Raw genomic sequence first — 15,396 nt, 5'->3', positions numbered from 1 at the left:
ACAAAATCCTCCACACGGGAGCCATGTGGGAGCCACTGCAAGGTTCTGAGGGAGCTCTCTTTAAGCCCTGTGGTTCTCTCAAAGCCTTTCTTAGAATCTCATGTTCCAGGTACTAAATGAAGGGATCCCACGGAGCTTGCTCACATTATTCAGGAAGATGAGATTCAATCAAAACCAGGGCAGTTAACAGTTGGGGAAAAAAAAAACAACCACAACACAAAAACCTGGGCAGTGCCCTCGGTCCATTGGTCACACAAACAATCTAGTCAGCCTAGCTTATAACCCAGGGCAGAATTTTTCAAGCTAAAGCTCACAACCCATTAATGGTGGATCCCATAAAAAAAGAAAGAAATGGTTGAATCCATCCATTTGGTGGATCTCATAAGAAAGAGAAAAAGAGAGGGAGGGAGGGAGGAAGGAAGGAAGAAATGGTAGAGAAAATAGTAGAAAATATTGAAAGCATTGTAGGATATCTGTATTTCATAAGGCTTTTATCTAATTTATATATGTGCATGGGTTTACTAGGTCATGATAAAAACTTATTTCCTACTTTGTGTTGCAGTTAAAACTTTGAAAATCACTGTCCTGAGAAGACCCTTTTTGTTTGGTTTGCTTTCATTGCTAATAGCTTCTTCCATTTATTTATTCCATTTTCACCGTCTAGAACACAAACAGGATCCAGTCCTGGATCTTTTTTGTCCTGATATCGATTAGAAAAGATAAATGAGCTAGCCTTTCTGGACTTAATTTTTTCAACTCTAAAGCAAGAGAACTGATTGAAATGGATGGGCTGGACCCTTCTGTTTCTATGACTTCATGATTCCATGTTTCTCAGAATGTTCTCTAGATACTTACCGGGTAAGAGGCTTCCCTTTATTCCTATCATACCTGTACCATAAAATATTTAAGGGGGAAAGGGCTTTAAAAAAAGGAAAAACAGGTGGGAGTGCTCCAGAGAGAACTCAAAGGACATACTTTTACCTGGAGAGAATCCTCTGGATCGCTTATCCTTCTGTCCTTAGAGACAAGGTCTCTGGGAACCTCTGTAGGGACAAGGTCACCACTTCAGCTCTGGCACCATGGCAGGAGGTCCAGAGAGTGCCAGCCAGACTAGGGGACAGTGGCCAGCCTTAAGGAAAGGGGAGTCCATCAGTTGAGGATAGGATGAAGCTCTGTGGCCTGACTACAGGCCTGCTCAGGCCACCTATAGGCACATAAAAACTGGCCTCAGATCCTGTGGAATGGCATGCACATGGGGTGGCCTCAGCTTGGCATTTCTGGAATCATTCCTCCCAGCTAGGAATCTCCTGGTTGGGCTCCTTTGTTTCTACACAGACTGTTGAGTTTATAACACTATAGTGTGGTGTCTTTCCCATAGCACTTAATATATATTAATTTATCAGAGATGAGTACTGACAAAAACACAATCTGAGAATCCCATAAAGACAACCATCCTCCCTTCCAGAGACAAGCAAGAGTTCTAGAAATATTAACTTCAAGGACAAGAAAGAGATAATTAGTGTTTTCTGCAGAGGTTCTGATGCATACCTCATACAGCAATCAAGCTAAAGTTTAAAGATAATGATTCTGTAGTACAGGAATGCTGAGTGTCATCAAAGGCTTTGAGAGAACAGGGTGTAAAACAGCAGCCTCCCTTCCTAGAACTTGGCTAGGGAGAAGCAGGGTCAGGAGGCAATTAGTGATTACAACAGAACACCACAGAAGCGAATCTGATGTAATCTTGCTTTTCTATTTTTGCAAAATGACATTCCTAAGATGAAAACTGAGGTGAAAATCCATCTTTGTTCAATATGAATGCAAGATGGTTCATTGCCAGGTGACAAGCCATGCAAAACAGACAATACAAAGACCAGAGAATTGACAGGTCTTTTTGGCCTGGAGATGGCTGGAAAGGCCTAATGGTATAGACAAGACCTGAAGGAGGATAGAGTCTCGGGAGACAGATGACAGAGCAACTCAGATATTGGGTGAAGATAAGAAAAACATGATCAGGGATATGTTGATGGGGCTGATGATGGAATGTTCTAGATCTCTGATAACATCTATAATTTTGCAAAGCTGCCAAACTCAAAACCTCTGAGTTCCCAAAGGCTGAGTTTTCTAGACTGTGGTCCAAAAGATAGAAAGTCCACGTGTCTCTGTCACTCCCTAGCTGTAAGAACATCAACAACTCTGCACAACAGTTAATTGTACAAAGACGAGAGTATTTTCTACTCTGCTTAACAGAAAAGGTTGTACTGAAGATCAAATGAGATAATCCAAATAATTCTTTTGATACTGTCAAATTTTACATGTTAGGTATTCTTAGTAGACTACAACCAAGAACTGTGAAGAAAGAGTGTCTTAGTTTCCTTCGCTGCTCAAGCAAATACCATGCAACAGTTTAGCTTAAACAATGGGAATTTATAAGCTTATGGTTTTGAGGCTAGGTGAAGTCCAAATCAAGGCATCATCAAGGTGATGCTTCCTTCCTGAAGTATGGCATTCTGGGGCTGGCTGCCAGTGATCCTTGGTCTTTGGCTCCTCTGTCACATGATGGCAATCTCCTGGCCTCTCCCTTCTCTTCTGGGTTCCATTGACCTTCAGCTTCTTGTTTCCCAAGGCTTCCTCTCTGTCTAAATTTCATTCTGCTTATGAAGGACTCTAGTAATAGGGTTAAGACTCGTGCTGAGGTGGAGCACACCTTAACTGAAGCAACCTCATCAGAAGGTCTTACTTACAATAGATGCACACTTACAGAATGGATTAAGTTTAAGAACATGTTTTTCTGAGGTACATAGCTCCAAATCACCTCAGAGACTAATAGTCAGTTACTATTTTATACTAGTAACTCATGTCTTGCCATGTTTTGTTAAGTTTATTTTCTAGATGACATTCACCTCTGTCTCTGGCACCACAAAAGTGACTTCTGAGTGATTAACCCCTTCTAGAGGTTCACAGACTTCCTGAGAATGTCCCAAAGTGGTGATTATTAGAGATACCCTCTTTCCATGGGAGTCATTGCTAGAGTTTCCATGATGCTTTGAGTTGAGAACATTCTTTTCCTTTCATTACAACCAGAGAATTCCAGACCCATCAGATCAGCCGAGCCTCCAAAGGGCATTTCATCTCTTCTGTTTCTCAGCATGCATTGTCCATTCCCAAGTTCAGTGAAAGGATGGGTGTCGCTTCCATTTTTTTTAAGTTTCCATGACACCCCCTTAACGAACTGTTTCAGTGCATAGCAAACTTCAGTTTCAAGGTTCTTCCTTCTGTTTACCCTCAGTTCATTTATCTTGATCCAATTATTGAGATTTGGAGAGGGGTTGGTATCAAATAGTATGGCATAATTGGTTCAGAAATGGTTCAGAAGCCACTATGCCAGCAGACTTGCTCGACTCCAGTGCTAGCCCTGTATTGTACAGTTGTGTGACCTTGGGCAAATCACTTAACCTCTCTGTGCTTCAGTTTCCCACCTGTTTGGCTTGTCCCTCTGAGCCATGGCTTCTTCCTTTATAAAAGGTGAATAGCAATGCCTTCCCTGCCTAAAAGAGTTCACCAACTGCTAGATGATTTTGTGGGCATCTCTATTGCAGCACATTATGTAGTAATTATGTTGTAATTACTATTTATTTATGAATTTCCCCACTGGATAGTGAGCTCTAAAACAGAGGGAACCATGTCTTTTTCATCTCCTCCACTGTCCAGCACAGTGCTACCTAATCCATAGTTAGGGAAGCAGCATAGAGTAAACAGTGAGGCCCCAAATTGTTCTTTTTCTTTTCTTTTTTAGCCCAAATCTATGTCAGCTTTTTCATAGTCATCCCCGATTCCAGGTCTTAGTATGTATTTTTCACTTCCTCCCTCCCTTTTACACCAATGTCATGCCGGGGAAGGGGGAACTGGGGATCAGGGCCCCAGAAGCTGACACTAAACCAGCTAGGACGAGATTCGCGAAGAACCTGTAACCTAGCCATTTGTGGTCTCTGCCTAGGGGACATAGAGTAAGAGCGATGATGCAAATCTAGGCTCCACTCCGGCCCCGTTTATTTATTTATTTATTTTAATCATAGCGCGTGGGTTCGGGCTCAGCTCCCTGGCACTCGGCAAAAGTAATACGACGGCGAATGGCGCCCCGAATTTTCCACGAGAGCGGAGAGAGCCGTTGGTGCCCGTCGGCAGGCGCCCCCCAGCGCCCGACGGACGACGGAAAAGTCCTGGCGGTGTCAGCCCAGGTGAGGGTGACGCACCTGAAGAGGCGTCGGTGGAAGGCTGGGCAGAACCACGGCACCTGGGGTGGGGAGTAAAACATCACAGAATTTCGAAGGCAGGAGCGTAGATCTGCACACTTACAGTCATCGAAAACTCCCATGTACAAGAGGTGAAAGCATGCCTTGCTTTAGGGACAGCAGTCGTGAAAGGCTACTTGGGGCAGAGTCTCCAAGGTGACAGTGCAGTGGTTGATTCCAAGTCAAGATGGTTGCAGCGCGAATGGAGTGCCTGGCAAGAGAGGACTGGACGTGTGGGCGGGGCCAAGGCATAGGGCGGACCTAAGGGCGGGGCCTGTGAGAGGGGCGGGGACAGGTGCTGGGTTGTCTCTGCTTGTCAAAAGGCAGCAGCCGATCCCCAGGCGCTGGGAGCGCGGACCAGCGTGTCTACCCGCGGAACCAGGTGCGGACCCCGGAGCAGCCGGGAAGGGGGTCCCAGCATAGAGATCAGGCTTGGGGTGCGGGGCGGTTGGTACCGGGGCTGAATAGCCGGGTGCAAGCACTAGAGTCTAAGTCACAGGGGCAAACTTGGAGACCGAGAGCCGGGCTGCCATGAGGTTGGGGCACTGAGGAGGCACTGGGCTCTCAGAGAGACCACCTGGGTGCTCGGTTAGCTTAATGCAGAAAAGCTCCGCTAGCACAGTGTTCAGCACTTGGGCAACAAGAAACATTTGTTTCCTTCCTCTGTCCGGGTGCCTTGGCACAGAGTGAAGGAGTAAGAAGGGGAACGATTGGCTGTGGATGGCGCTAAATCTTTTGGGGGTGGAGTGTGTAGCCTTATTTATTATCTTGTGGGGCCCACGTGTGGTCACCTGTGCTGGTGAAGTTGGGTCTTTTAAGTAAGGTGTGTTTCCTGCCTTTTTTTTTTTTTTTTAACTCCAATGCTTTTAGACCTATTTAGCCTTTGAGTACTGCATTAATTTCCTCAAGAGACCCTGACCATGGGTGAGGCATAGGCACTCAGGGGCAAGCGTCTAGGTGAGGAGGGGGCTCAGAGAGTAGTTTCTGTCTGAAGGAGGTGAGGGGCCAGGCGTCTGTGGGGGGCGGGTGAAGAGGCTTCAGGGAAGTATATGCCAGGAAGCAGTGTGTAGTCTCCAGTGGGCAGTGGACAGCAGCCCCGGTCCCCCTTTTTGCCCCCCATGGACTGCTGAAGCTGAGACCCAGGCTGCCTGGGCTGGGGATCCCAGGGTCACTGCTCCCAGGCCCTTCCCGCACAACCTCCTCCTCTTTCTCCTCCTCTTCTTCCTCCTCCTCCGTGCGGTGAGTGAGTCAGCCTCCTGTCTGGGCTCAGTTGCAGCCAGAGGGGCCAGAGCCCAGGCAAGCAGTTGGGCAGGCATTTTCTGAGCATTGCAGAAGCTCTCCTGGGCAGAGTTCAGCTCTGCTCCAGCTCCCTGCTGGAAGGCTGTCTCCTTGTGGCTAGTGGTGGCTGCTTCCGCAGGGGGCAGGCGTTCAGACACCCAACACAGCAATAGTTATGGGATGTTCTGATTCCAGAAGGAGTTGATTGAGAAGGGATTGTGGTTTTGTGGTAAATCCATGTCTCTTATCCTTCTCCTAGTATCGTGAGGTCTACCTCAGTCTTCTGCAAACTTTTCCATCCTCCTCATACCATTTCTGTCTAGTGATCTCATTAGTTGCCCTTGTCTGCTGGTGAAGTGGGGGTGCAGAGGAAATTGGAAGATTCCGGGACCAGGGAAGGCATTGTGTTGTCAAAGAAGTCTTTAACCCAAACTAGGGAGTTGGGATGGTTTGACGAGGTGGAGATGGGTTATCTGGACTCTGGAGCCTCAACTCTGTGGACCAAGAGTGTTGAGTGACAGAGAAACTTCCCTCATCCCCCTGCACCCCATCCAAGTGCTAGAAGAGATTGTGGATCTTTTTGGAATAGTGTTGAAACTGGCATGTGGCCAGACTGGGAAGTAGTAAGAATGTAAACTTCTTTCTGGCTTTTGTTTTGGATGCTGTTAAGATCCTTGAGCAGAAATAGAAGGCCCAGTGTCCTTTGATTCTACTCAAGAGCCTCTCTGGACCCAAGTCAGAAGAATCCATGGCAGCCAACTAGGCTGTGGAGCTGACTCAAACTGCAAACAGCTGGGGAATTCACAGTCTGTGCTCCGGCTGGGTCCACAGCTTAGGGTTTGGCTGGTCCCTGATCAGCCATGACTTGGATCCTGACCAAGCTAAAGGAGAGACTGAAGAGTAGGGTCAGAAGGAGGAAAGGAAGATCCTCACTCCTCTTCAGCCAAGCCTATCACTTGGTCCCAATATTGTGGAAGGTCCAGGTTATGTTGTGGTGCTCAGGTAATTTGTGTTTATGGTTTCTCTGTCTTCTTCCCCTATATGACCTCAGAACTGATCTCCTTTTGGGACTAAGCCCCAGAGGAAGCTCTAAGAGGACCTCTTTAATTCTTTCTCTACCCCTCCTCCCAATAACAAACAGCCAGTGTCCAAAGCCAAAGTCCTAAGCCAGTGTCTTTCATGTGGAGGGATTGACTTGAACCTAGTGTTATCCCAGTCAGGAGGAGGAGTGGAGTTCCTGTTGTTTGCTTCCTTACGCAGGTAGGGATCAGCCTTGCAGAGATCTGCCACTGAAATCTCTGCTAGAAATCTGCTGCTGTATAATACTCAACAGTGGCGATCTAGAGATAGAAGTGCTGAAGTCAGGAGGACCTGGAAGTCTGAGCTAGTATGACATTCCAATTTGTTCTCCTCACTAATGAACAAGGAGAGTTATAGGGCTCCAACTTTCCATTTGTCACTGTTGCTATTCTCTTTCGGATGCAAGTAGAAGGAAGTAAGGAAATGACTATATTTGCTTAAGTGCTTTCTGAGTACCCAGCATGGTGCTTGGCCCTCAGATGGATGGCAGGAAGCAGAACCCACTGCTTTTGCCCCCAAGAGATCTTAGCTCCAGGATGGGCAGCAGCCCTCCCACCACTTCTGTCTGGTTCTGAGAGGCTCCACCTGGGGTGAAGCCAGCCTGGGTGTTGCTCTCGACCACAAAGACTGTGCTTCTAGTTATGTTCCTCCCTGATTTTCCCCTAACCTCTCCAATCTCAGTGCCCTCCGGGGTGGAATAGAGAGTGACTATATAATTTATCATCCAAACTGGGACACATTTTAGAATGAAAAGGTGTGCTATTAACAGTTATACCAGGACAATAGGCATAAACTGAAAGTGTCCAGGGCAAACTAGAATTTTGAACCCCAGTGACAGAGGTCCCTAGTGAACACCTCTGCAGAGGCTACAGGGGTGAGGGGAAGATAGGGGTACTTAATTCAGAGGGCAGCCCCTATACCTCAGCCTACTCCCTGGTGTTATCAGCCAACACTAATCTTCTTCCAGAGGGTAGCACTGCTCACATACACACTCTTCCAGGACCCAGGTCCAGCCCACCCGTATGACTTCGCTCCACCCTTGACTTGTGACTAGCCTCACCTTTGGTTTTACTGTCCCACCCCTACTTCAGACTAGGAATGGAAGGTCTGCCAGTTTCCCTCCAGCTACCCCTAGGGCAACTGGAATTTATAATGGAGCCAAGACAGCCTCATGCTTCCTCTTCCCTCTTCCCCTTTATCTGTAGCCCCTTCATCTTGTCCACCCCACTTCCTAGACCTCTGAGGGCCATGACGTCCCACAGGAAAGCCCAGCTCTAAAGCAAGTGAACAACAAGGTGGACAAACCTTGCCCAGTAGATAAAGGGCACAGGTCAGGTGTAATCAGGACCCAGAGAAATGATAAGCGAGCATTAAAAGAAGCTGCTTAGAAGTAGATGGAGTCAGTTTCCTTAGAAACTAGAGTTTGACTCTCAGATCTGGACTGACTATTGGGGAAATGGTCCAGGGTGTGGATAGACTGCTCTTGCTCAACCCAAACTATAGGCGTTGGTGGCAGTGGCTGCATCCTGCTGTGACGGCATATGTAAGAGAAACTGCCCTCCCTTCTGAGTTCTTGTGTCCCACGGTCCAGATGCTCAGGACTGGCTCCATGGACAGTCCCCAGAAGTCCAGCTGCAAGTGATTGGAGCAGAGGACATGGGGCAGTAGAGCCTTCTTGAGGACTGTCTAATCGCTCTTAGCTACTTTGCAGGAAGGAAGTAGTTTTTATCACCAACAGATGAAAAGGGCAAGTGAAGACCTCTTGGGAAGTCCCACTCTTTGAAGCAAATTATGGGGAGGAGGAGGTGGAGACCCTTGGGCTTATTGCAATAGGAAGAGGTGACTGGTTGGTAAATGGCAGGAGTGAGATGCAAAAGTCGTAGGTGCTCTGCGAGCCTGAGTGTGTGTCATGCCTTTGCAAACCCGCCCTGCAGGTCCCGTGCCTAGGAATAGACTAAGCAGTGTTCCCAGAATCAGATGCCACACAAAGTCCTCATTCTGCACAAGGGAGAGCTCTGGTCCTTCGCAGGGTGTGGGTAGATGCACCAGTGGGAAAGTGGAGTTTGGGCAGGACACAGCAGTCAGTTCCTAGGAAGCTGTTGCCTCTCACTGGCCTTCTGATTCCAAGTTGAAGTGTTGAGGCATTATGCAAAGTGTGAAATTCACTGTGGGGCACCCATGAGGCCCACAGCTTTGCAGATGAAATATCCAGTGTGTGCCACCTGCTGGCCCTGGAGTGGTAGCTCTGGGAACAGCTACTCACGGAGCTTTCGATATGTACCAGGAACTCTGCTAAGTGTGTTACCCAGACCTAATCAACTGCTTGGGAGGTAGGAACTGCTGATTATGTCCATTTCACAAATGGGGAAACTGAGGCTTAGGTTAAGCAATGTGCCCAAGGTGACACAGTTAATGAGCTAGAGCTGGACTTCATGCAGGTCTGTCTGATGACAAAACCCATGCTCTTAACCTCTGTGAATCTCTACGCCTCTGTGTTCACAGGATGGCTACAGGGCATTTGATACCATGTCGTAGATATAATAGGTCCACAATAAATGTTTGTGAGTGGCCAGGTTAAATTTACTAACTAGTTTGAACAAGTTGAACTGGGAACAAGTTTGGTTTGCACAAAGGTTACTCTGGGGACAGTGGCCTCTCAGAGGGTGGCTCACTCTCCCATAGCCCTCAGACCTCAGCACCATTTTGGCAGTCTTGGGTACCTGACTCAAGTTAAAATCAGCAAGCAAGAATCCAAAAGAGATAGCACCGTGCAGAGAGATTCGTGGAATCTGCTGAGACTTGAATGACCAGGAAGGCAGTTAAGAGACACTCTTTCAGTTTCAGACGAGCTGCTTTATTAATAACCTACTATGTGCTCAGCACAATGAGGTACAAAGAGACCATTGCGCCATTGGCCACCTGGGAGCTGTTCTCACCCTGCTTACTTTTTCCCACTCCTGGTCCAGAGTAAACCTGAACATAGTCCACCTGGAGTGAGAAATGGACTCAAGCCTCATCTGATAGCCTCATGCCAGGCCGGTCATTTCCTTCTGTCATTTCGTCCTGAAAGCGTCTCTTGGAGGTAAGTACTATATTCTTTCTATCACGTAGTTGGGGAAACTAAGGTTTAAAGAGGTGACATAATGTGCCCACAGCTGCAGAGTTTAGTCTCTCTACACTACTTGGTGCTGCTGGGCCAGGCCACATAAACCACTCTATGCCAGAGCCTAAAAAAGAAGTAGAGGGAAAAGATTGCATTCAGCCTCCCCATCACCCACCTCTCCCAGCTTTGTTTTTCAGAATTCCTTAGATATGCAACTGACTTTTCAGGTATTGCTATTAGAAGCTAGCTAGCAGTCTGGTAGAATGGGAGAGACACAGGGTTTGAGTCTTTTGATCAACAAACTTGGTTTCAAATCCTGGTTCTGTCACGTACTAGCTTGTGACCTTGGGCAAGCTTCTGTACTTCCTTGAAATGCAATTTCTTTTTTGATAAACTAGGGATAATGGTTCCTTTCTAAGGCTGTATGAGGATAAGAGATGATGTAAGTCAAGTGCCTGACACAAAGTAGGCCTTCAAAAGGTATATGCAGACAGTTATCCAGCAGATATTCACCAAAGGCCTATGTGCCAGGCACTATTCAAGACACTGGGGACTTAACAGTGAAAGAGAGGAAAGAAGGAAAGGAGGGTGGGAGAGAGAGAAGGGGAGAGAGAAGGAAGGAGAGAGGGAGGGAGGGGGGAAGGGAGGAAGGGAGGGGGGAGGGAGAGAGGAAAGGGGGAGAGGAGAGGGAGGGGGAGGGAGAGAGGAAGGGGGTACAGAGGAAAAAAGACACTTGCAATTGTTTTCAAACTTACTAGCTCAGAAACCTGTCATTGTGAGAGGCCTCAGAGCCCAGAAATGGCTGTCCTGGTACTCAACACTAAATTCAGATTCGGTAAATTGAATTTTTTTCTGTCATTTGTTAGTTGATAACCCTGGGAAAGTAACCAAACCTCTCTGGGACCCAGGTTTTTCAGTTTGTTTTATTTGTTTGTTTTAATCTTCAACTGTGAAGTATATCGGCACATTAGAGTATATAATATGCTCATAGACAGACCGAAGAATAATACAATACAGCCACCACTTAAGTTAGAAATGGAACTTTTATAGTACCTTAAAATCCCTTGCCTTTCCTCAGTTGCAGTCCCCTTCCTTCCCCCTACCTCACATCCCAAGGCACCTAATATCTTGAATTGTGGTTATTTCTTTGCTTTTCTTGATAAATTATCACCTATGTATGCCTTCACAGACAGTACAATGCTTAGTTTTGTGTGTCTTTGAAGTTTACATATGTTCCTGTTCTCTGTGACGCTTTTCCTTTACTCAATATCATGTTTCTGAGATTCATCCGTGTAGATGCACATAGCTGTAGTTCATTTGTTCTCACTATTGTGTTGTATTCCATTGTAAGAAAATGCCACACTTCGTATATCTTCCCTATTGGTAATAGACATTTTTCTGGTTTCCTGTTTAGAGCTACTAAAAGCAACGCTGCTAGGAATATTTTGTACATGTCTCCTGATACACATTCGTTTCTCCAAGGCAAATTAGAATTGCTGGGTCATAGGAAATTCCATGTGCAGTATCACTATATAATGCCAAACTGTTTTCCACAGTGGCTGTACCAAAGCATGCTTCTTTCAGCAGAGAATGAAAGTTCCCATTGTTCCCCATCCTTTGCAACACTTGATATTGACTTCATCCTAAAGTGAAAAAGTTGTATAAATGAGCTTCTAAGTTCTCTTTCAGCTATAATAATCGTGCTGTCCTGGAACTAGGAATCTGATCTCTGGTGTATGCTGTGTGCCTGCCTGATACGTGGTGCATAGGGAGGGAAAGACCCCGTACGCGTGGAAGCCTGACTCTAGCCCTGGACCGGCCTCTGGTGCAGGTGAGGCCCCTCCTCTCCAGGCTTCCATCTGCAGTGATAGGGCTCCGTGGCTTCTCCTCCTCACCAGCATTCGGCCTTATGTTCAGTTCAGCCAGGAGCCTAGTGTCAGCGCTGAGCACATACTGGGCGCTCAGTTCATGCCTACTGAATGGCATTTTGATCAAGGGAACTAGGGGAGATATTTATTTCCCTTGGATATCAATTTTGGGAAAAGGACACAGAAGTCTCACAATCATGTGTGTTCTGGCAAGACAAAGGGCTGGGGACAGTGATTTACATCTGTCCAAGACTTCTTGACCATTTCAGGGCTACAGTCGAAGTAGACTGAAATTTAATAATCTCTACTGACAAGTTGTTCAGAGCCTGGCCTTTTTCTTTGACCTTTTGACTTATTCAATCTGAGAAGCAGTGGGTGGCTGGAAGGTTTGGGTGGAGGAGAAGGAGCCACGTAGGAAGGAGCAAAGTACCCACAGAGTATCCCTTCCCCTTCCAAGGGTTGAACACTCTGACTGCGGGTGCTGGGCGAATGGAGTGCTAGACATACCCAATATCCTGGTAGCCACATATACAGCCAGTTGCCCACCCACCCAGCCACCCACAGGACAAAAGAATGTGGCTGTTTGGGCAGTTGCATGGGCTACTCCAGGCCTCAACCCTGTAATTATCCATCCAGTCAGTGCTTGTCAGCTCCAAGGGCAGGCAAGCACCTCTGCCCTGAGCCTCACCTTGGCTACCAAGTTGGGGTTGGGCTCAGCTGCAGGGCCCTATCTGTTCTTCTGTCCCCTAACCCCACCCTGGCATCTCTCATTTACAGCAACCTTTGACCCTTGAGAGGCTACCGTATCATATAATAGCTGACGATTTTAATTGCCAACAGTTATTATGACTTATTATGTTTCAGGCACCATGTTAAATGTTTTCATGTGTTTATTCATTTGTGCCTCTCCATAATCTTAAGAAATAAGTAATATAATTTCCATTTTACAGAAGAGGAGAATGAGGTTCAAAGAAGTTAAGACTAAATTTCTTGCCCAAAGCCATTGAGCTAGTATAAGTCAGAACCAGAATTTTGAATTTGGGTCTTATTCTAAGTCCAAAATGTATGTCCCCTTCTGCACTTGCCCACTGCCTTTTCTGTAAACTGTCCTGGTCATTCGTCTCAGTCTTGTTGCCTCCCCGTCCTGTCAGTGAGGGCTGGGAAAGAAGTAACAGGTGGTGCCTGTGGAGGTGACTGGGGCAGTTCCAGGCTGGCCAGGAAGATGCTGGAAAACACCTTCAGGGCAGAGTTCTTTGTTCCAAAGGCTCTGAATTTCCGGACTTCTGCCAGGGATGGGAAGTAACTTCTGCCCAGCCTATTTGGCAAGCACACCATCGTCTTGGGTGCCGTGATGTTAAGAAGTGGGGGATGGGCGGCCTCAGGTAAAATTCCATTATAATGAATTCCATTTGCGATCTGAATGGCTCTGTGGAAATGGAATAATGTTAACCTGTGTGCAGTGGAATAAATCAAGTACGCAGTCTGGGAAACTCAGAGGTGAAATGGAGCCAATTCGCAGTTAGATGTCTCAAGAAAGCCTGCTCAGAGCCTAGAAGGAGAGGGAAGAAAGGGTCAAGCCCACCCCTAGCTCTTCCTCAAATGCCAAGCTCCTGGATGGTTCAGGCAGGGCTGGGTCAGGAGAATTTTGTGCTTGTCTGTCTGTGGCTATCTGCTTAAGTGGCCATTTCCTTGCTCTGTTGGGGAGTCCCCCAAGAACTGGCTCTGAGTCCCATTTCTGGAGTGTCATCATTTAACACAATACCTATCACATCACAAATATGCTCAGTAGATGTTCTTTGGATGAAAGTATGTTCTCATGGGAGACCCGGTCCCTAGGTTAGAAAGGAGAGTTGAAGGGCAATTGCTTTGTGTGGTTAAGATGCCTTAAAAAGCTGGGCTGTGCCTCACATGTAGTCTCCCCAGTCATTGGACCAAGAGCGCTTACTAACAACCGCGAATATTCACTGACCCTGTGGCTCTGTACCTGTCCCATGCTAAGCACTTTACATACATTATCTAATTTAATCCTCATAGACCTATGAGATAGCTATTGTCACTTTTTTCATTTTACAGGGGAGAAAAAAGAAGCTTCAAGAGTTCAGGTCTTTGGTTTGGTCATGCAGCTGATAAGGGGGGAAGCCAGGATTTGAACCCAGGTAGGCTGGCTCCTGTGCCTCCCTAAACACCAGAGCTCTGCTATCACTGCCGACTGGTTAAAAGGGGGCCAGGACCAGGCAGGGGACGAGTGAGGCTGACAAGAGGTGAACCCCAGTGGGATGGACCAGAGGGCACAGGCCTGGTCGAGAGGGGCAGCAGTATTGCCACTGGGAACTGCAGCCCAGTGTGGTTGAATTATTAGAATGTTTTCATATGGCAAAGGACACACAGATTTAAGAAGACGAAGAAGAAGAAGAAAAGTGGCATCTCCTGATTTTTTATTAAATATTGACAACTAATTAAAAAAATCTAGTTACTGGTGGTGATGGGGTGAGGGTGGGGGCAGCAAACAGAACGCTTCTTCAAGACCAGGCTTAGCTTGCAGTCCCCTGTGTGTCTTCTGGTAGTTTCTTTCTTTCAACTTGTGACTGTTATGTAGAGTGGGATCAAAGAAAGCCCTTGCTTATATAGAATTCCTTATTAAAGGAGTAGAAGATCACTTTATATGTACCACTTCCCAGCATGTGAACTTGCTAATGATACAGAATGTTCCTACTATTGAGATACAGTGAAATCTTTCAATTAGTCCAGTGAATGAGTTCCCCCACTGCTTACCCTCCTTACCTCCCTCCCTTTCTCTCTTTCTCTCTCTCCCCACCTCAGTCTTCCCAGTCAAGAATTTTTCTATGGGAAATTTCTCCCATTAAAAGAAAAGTTATAGGTAGAGAAATGAAAAGGAAACTTAACAGTCCAGGAAAGGGTTTCTATGCAAAACAAGGTGGGGGGGAGGTTTTAGATTGGGGGTGGTGGGCAACAAATGATGCTTGCCTGTGTTATGTGAAACCCACACTGTGCTTTTGGCTCTCCCAGGGTGTGGGACCTGATGCTGGCTGAGAGGGGATCATGTTCCATGTAATACTTGGAAATGTTTTTCCCAGCCTCCCACTTTCTTCCTGAATTTATTTCTTCTCCTGCTCTTAAATATATACTCTCCATGTCTCTGAAAATCCCAGCTGGAGGGGGTGTGTGGAGTGGGCCTGGGGATGGCCTTAAACTGATGGGTGGTCCATGGCTAACCTCTCACTGACCCCCGTGCTTATCCCCACAGCCTGTCACTTTGAGCCATTATGCTGAAAGCTGGGCAGAAAATAACTCACTCAAGGGAATTATTTTTGTCTCTGTTAAACTTCAACTGAAGAGTTGCAAAGTTGTTTCAGGTAGGGAAAGTTCTGGGAAAAGTAAGGGTTGGGGAGTGAAGGGGAAGTGGTGGGTGGAGGTACCGCCACCTCTCTCCCAGGGGCAGTCATGGGCCGTGCTGCGGTCTTGGACAACTGCTTTTCTAGGGCTCCGGTCTCAGTGCCACCCACCTCTGTTAACCCGGCACCATGTGGCCTGCATGGTGGTCACTGGCTCCCTTCCCTAGAATGCCATCCATTGAGCTGCCTATGATCGCCCCTCCATTCAACATAGGGAGTCCAGCCCACCCAACTGGAAGGAGAGATCTCCTTACCCAAATTTCCTTTGATTGAGCCCAGGCTCTAAAGATGGGTTTGCCCCTGCTGGTAAGAGTGTTGAGTGAAGGGAGTAGAAAGTTGGTTACCTGGTACAGAGGTACAGATAG

At 47.0% G+C, this 15,396-nt stretch overlaps 1 protein-coding gene across 1 annotated transcript in view; it reads left to right on the top strand.

The window, feature by feature from the left end:
* Nucleotides 1–4,578: 4,578 nt before the first annotated feature.
* The window catches only part of VDR (vitamin D receptor), a 56,633-nt gene continuing 45,815 nt past the window's right edge, over nucleotides 4,579–15,396 (top strand). Inside the window, exons 1-2 of the mRNA XM_077170684.1 lie at nucleotides 4,579–4,671; nucleotides 9,614–9,729. The gene's annotated coding sequence lies outside the window, so the exon portion shown is untranslated. The remainder of the gene's footprint in view (nucleotides 4,672–9,613; nucleotides 9,730–15,396) is intronic.

The sequence above is a fragment of the Tamandua tetradactyla genome, chromosome 7, assembly GCF_023851605.1.
Source record: "Tamandua tetradactyla isolate mTamTet1 chromosome 7, mTamTet1.pri, whole genome shotgun sequence".
NCBI lineage: Eukaryota > Metazoa > Chordata > Mammalia > Pilosa > Myrmecophagidae > Tamandua > Tamandua tetradactyla.
This window is presented reverse-complemented; position numbering and strand designations above follow the sequence as displayed.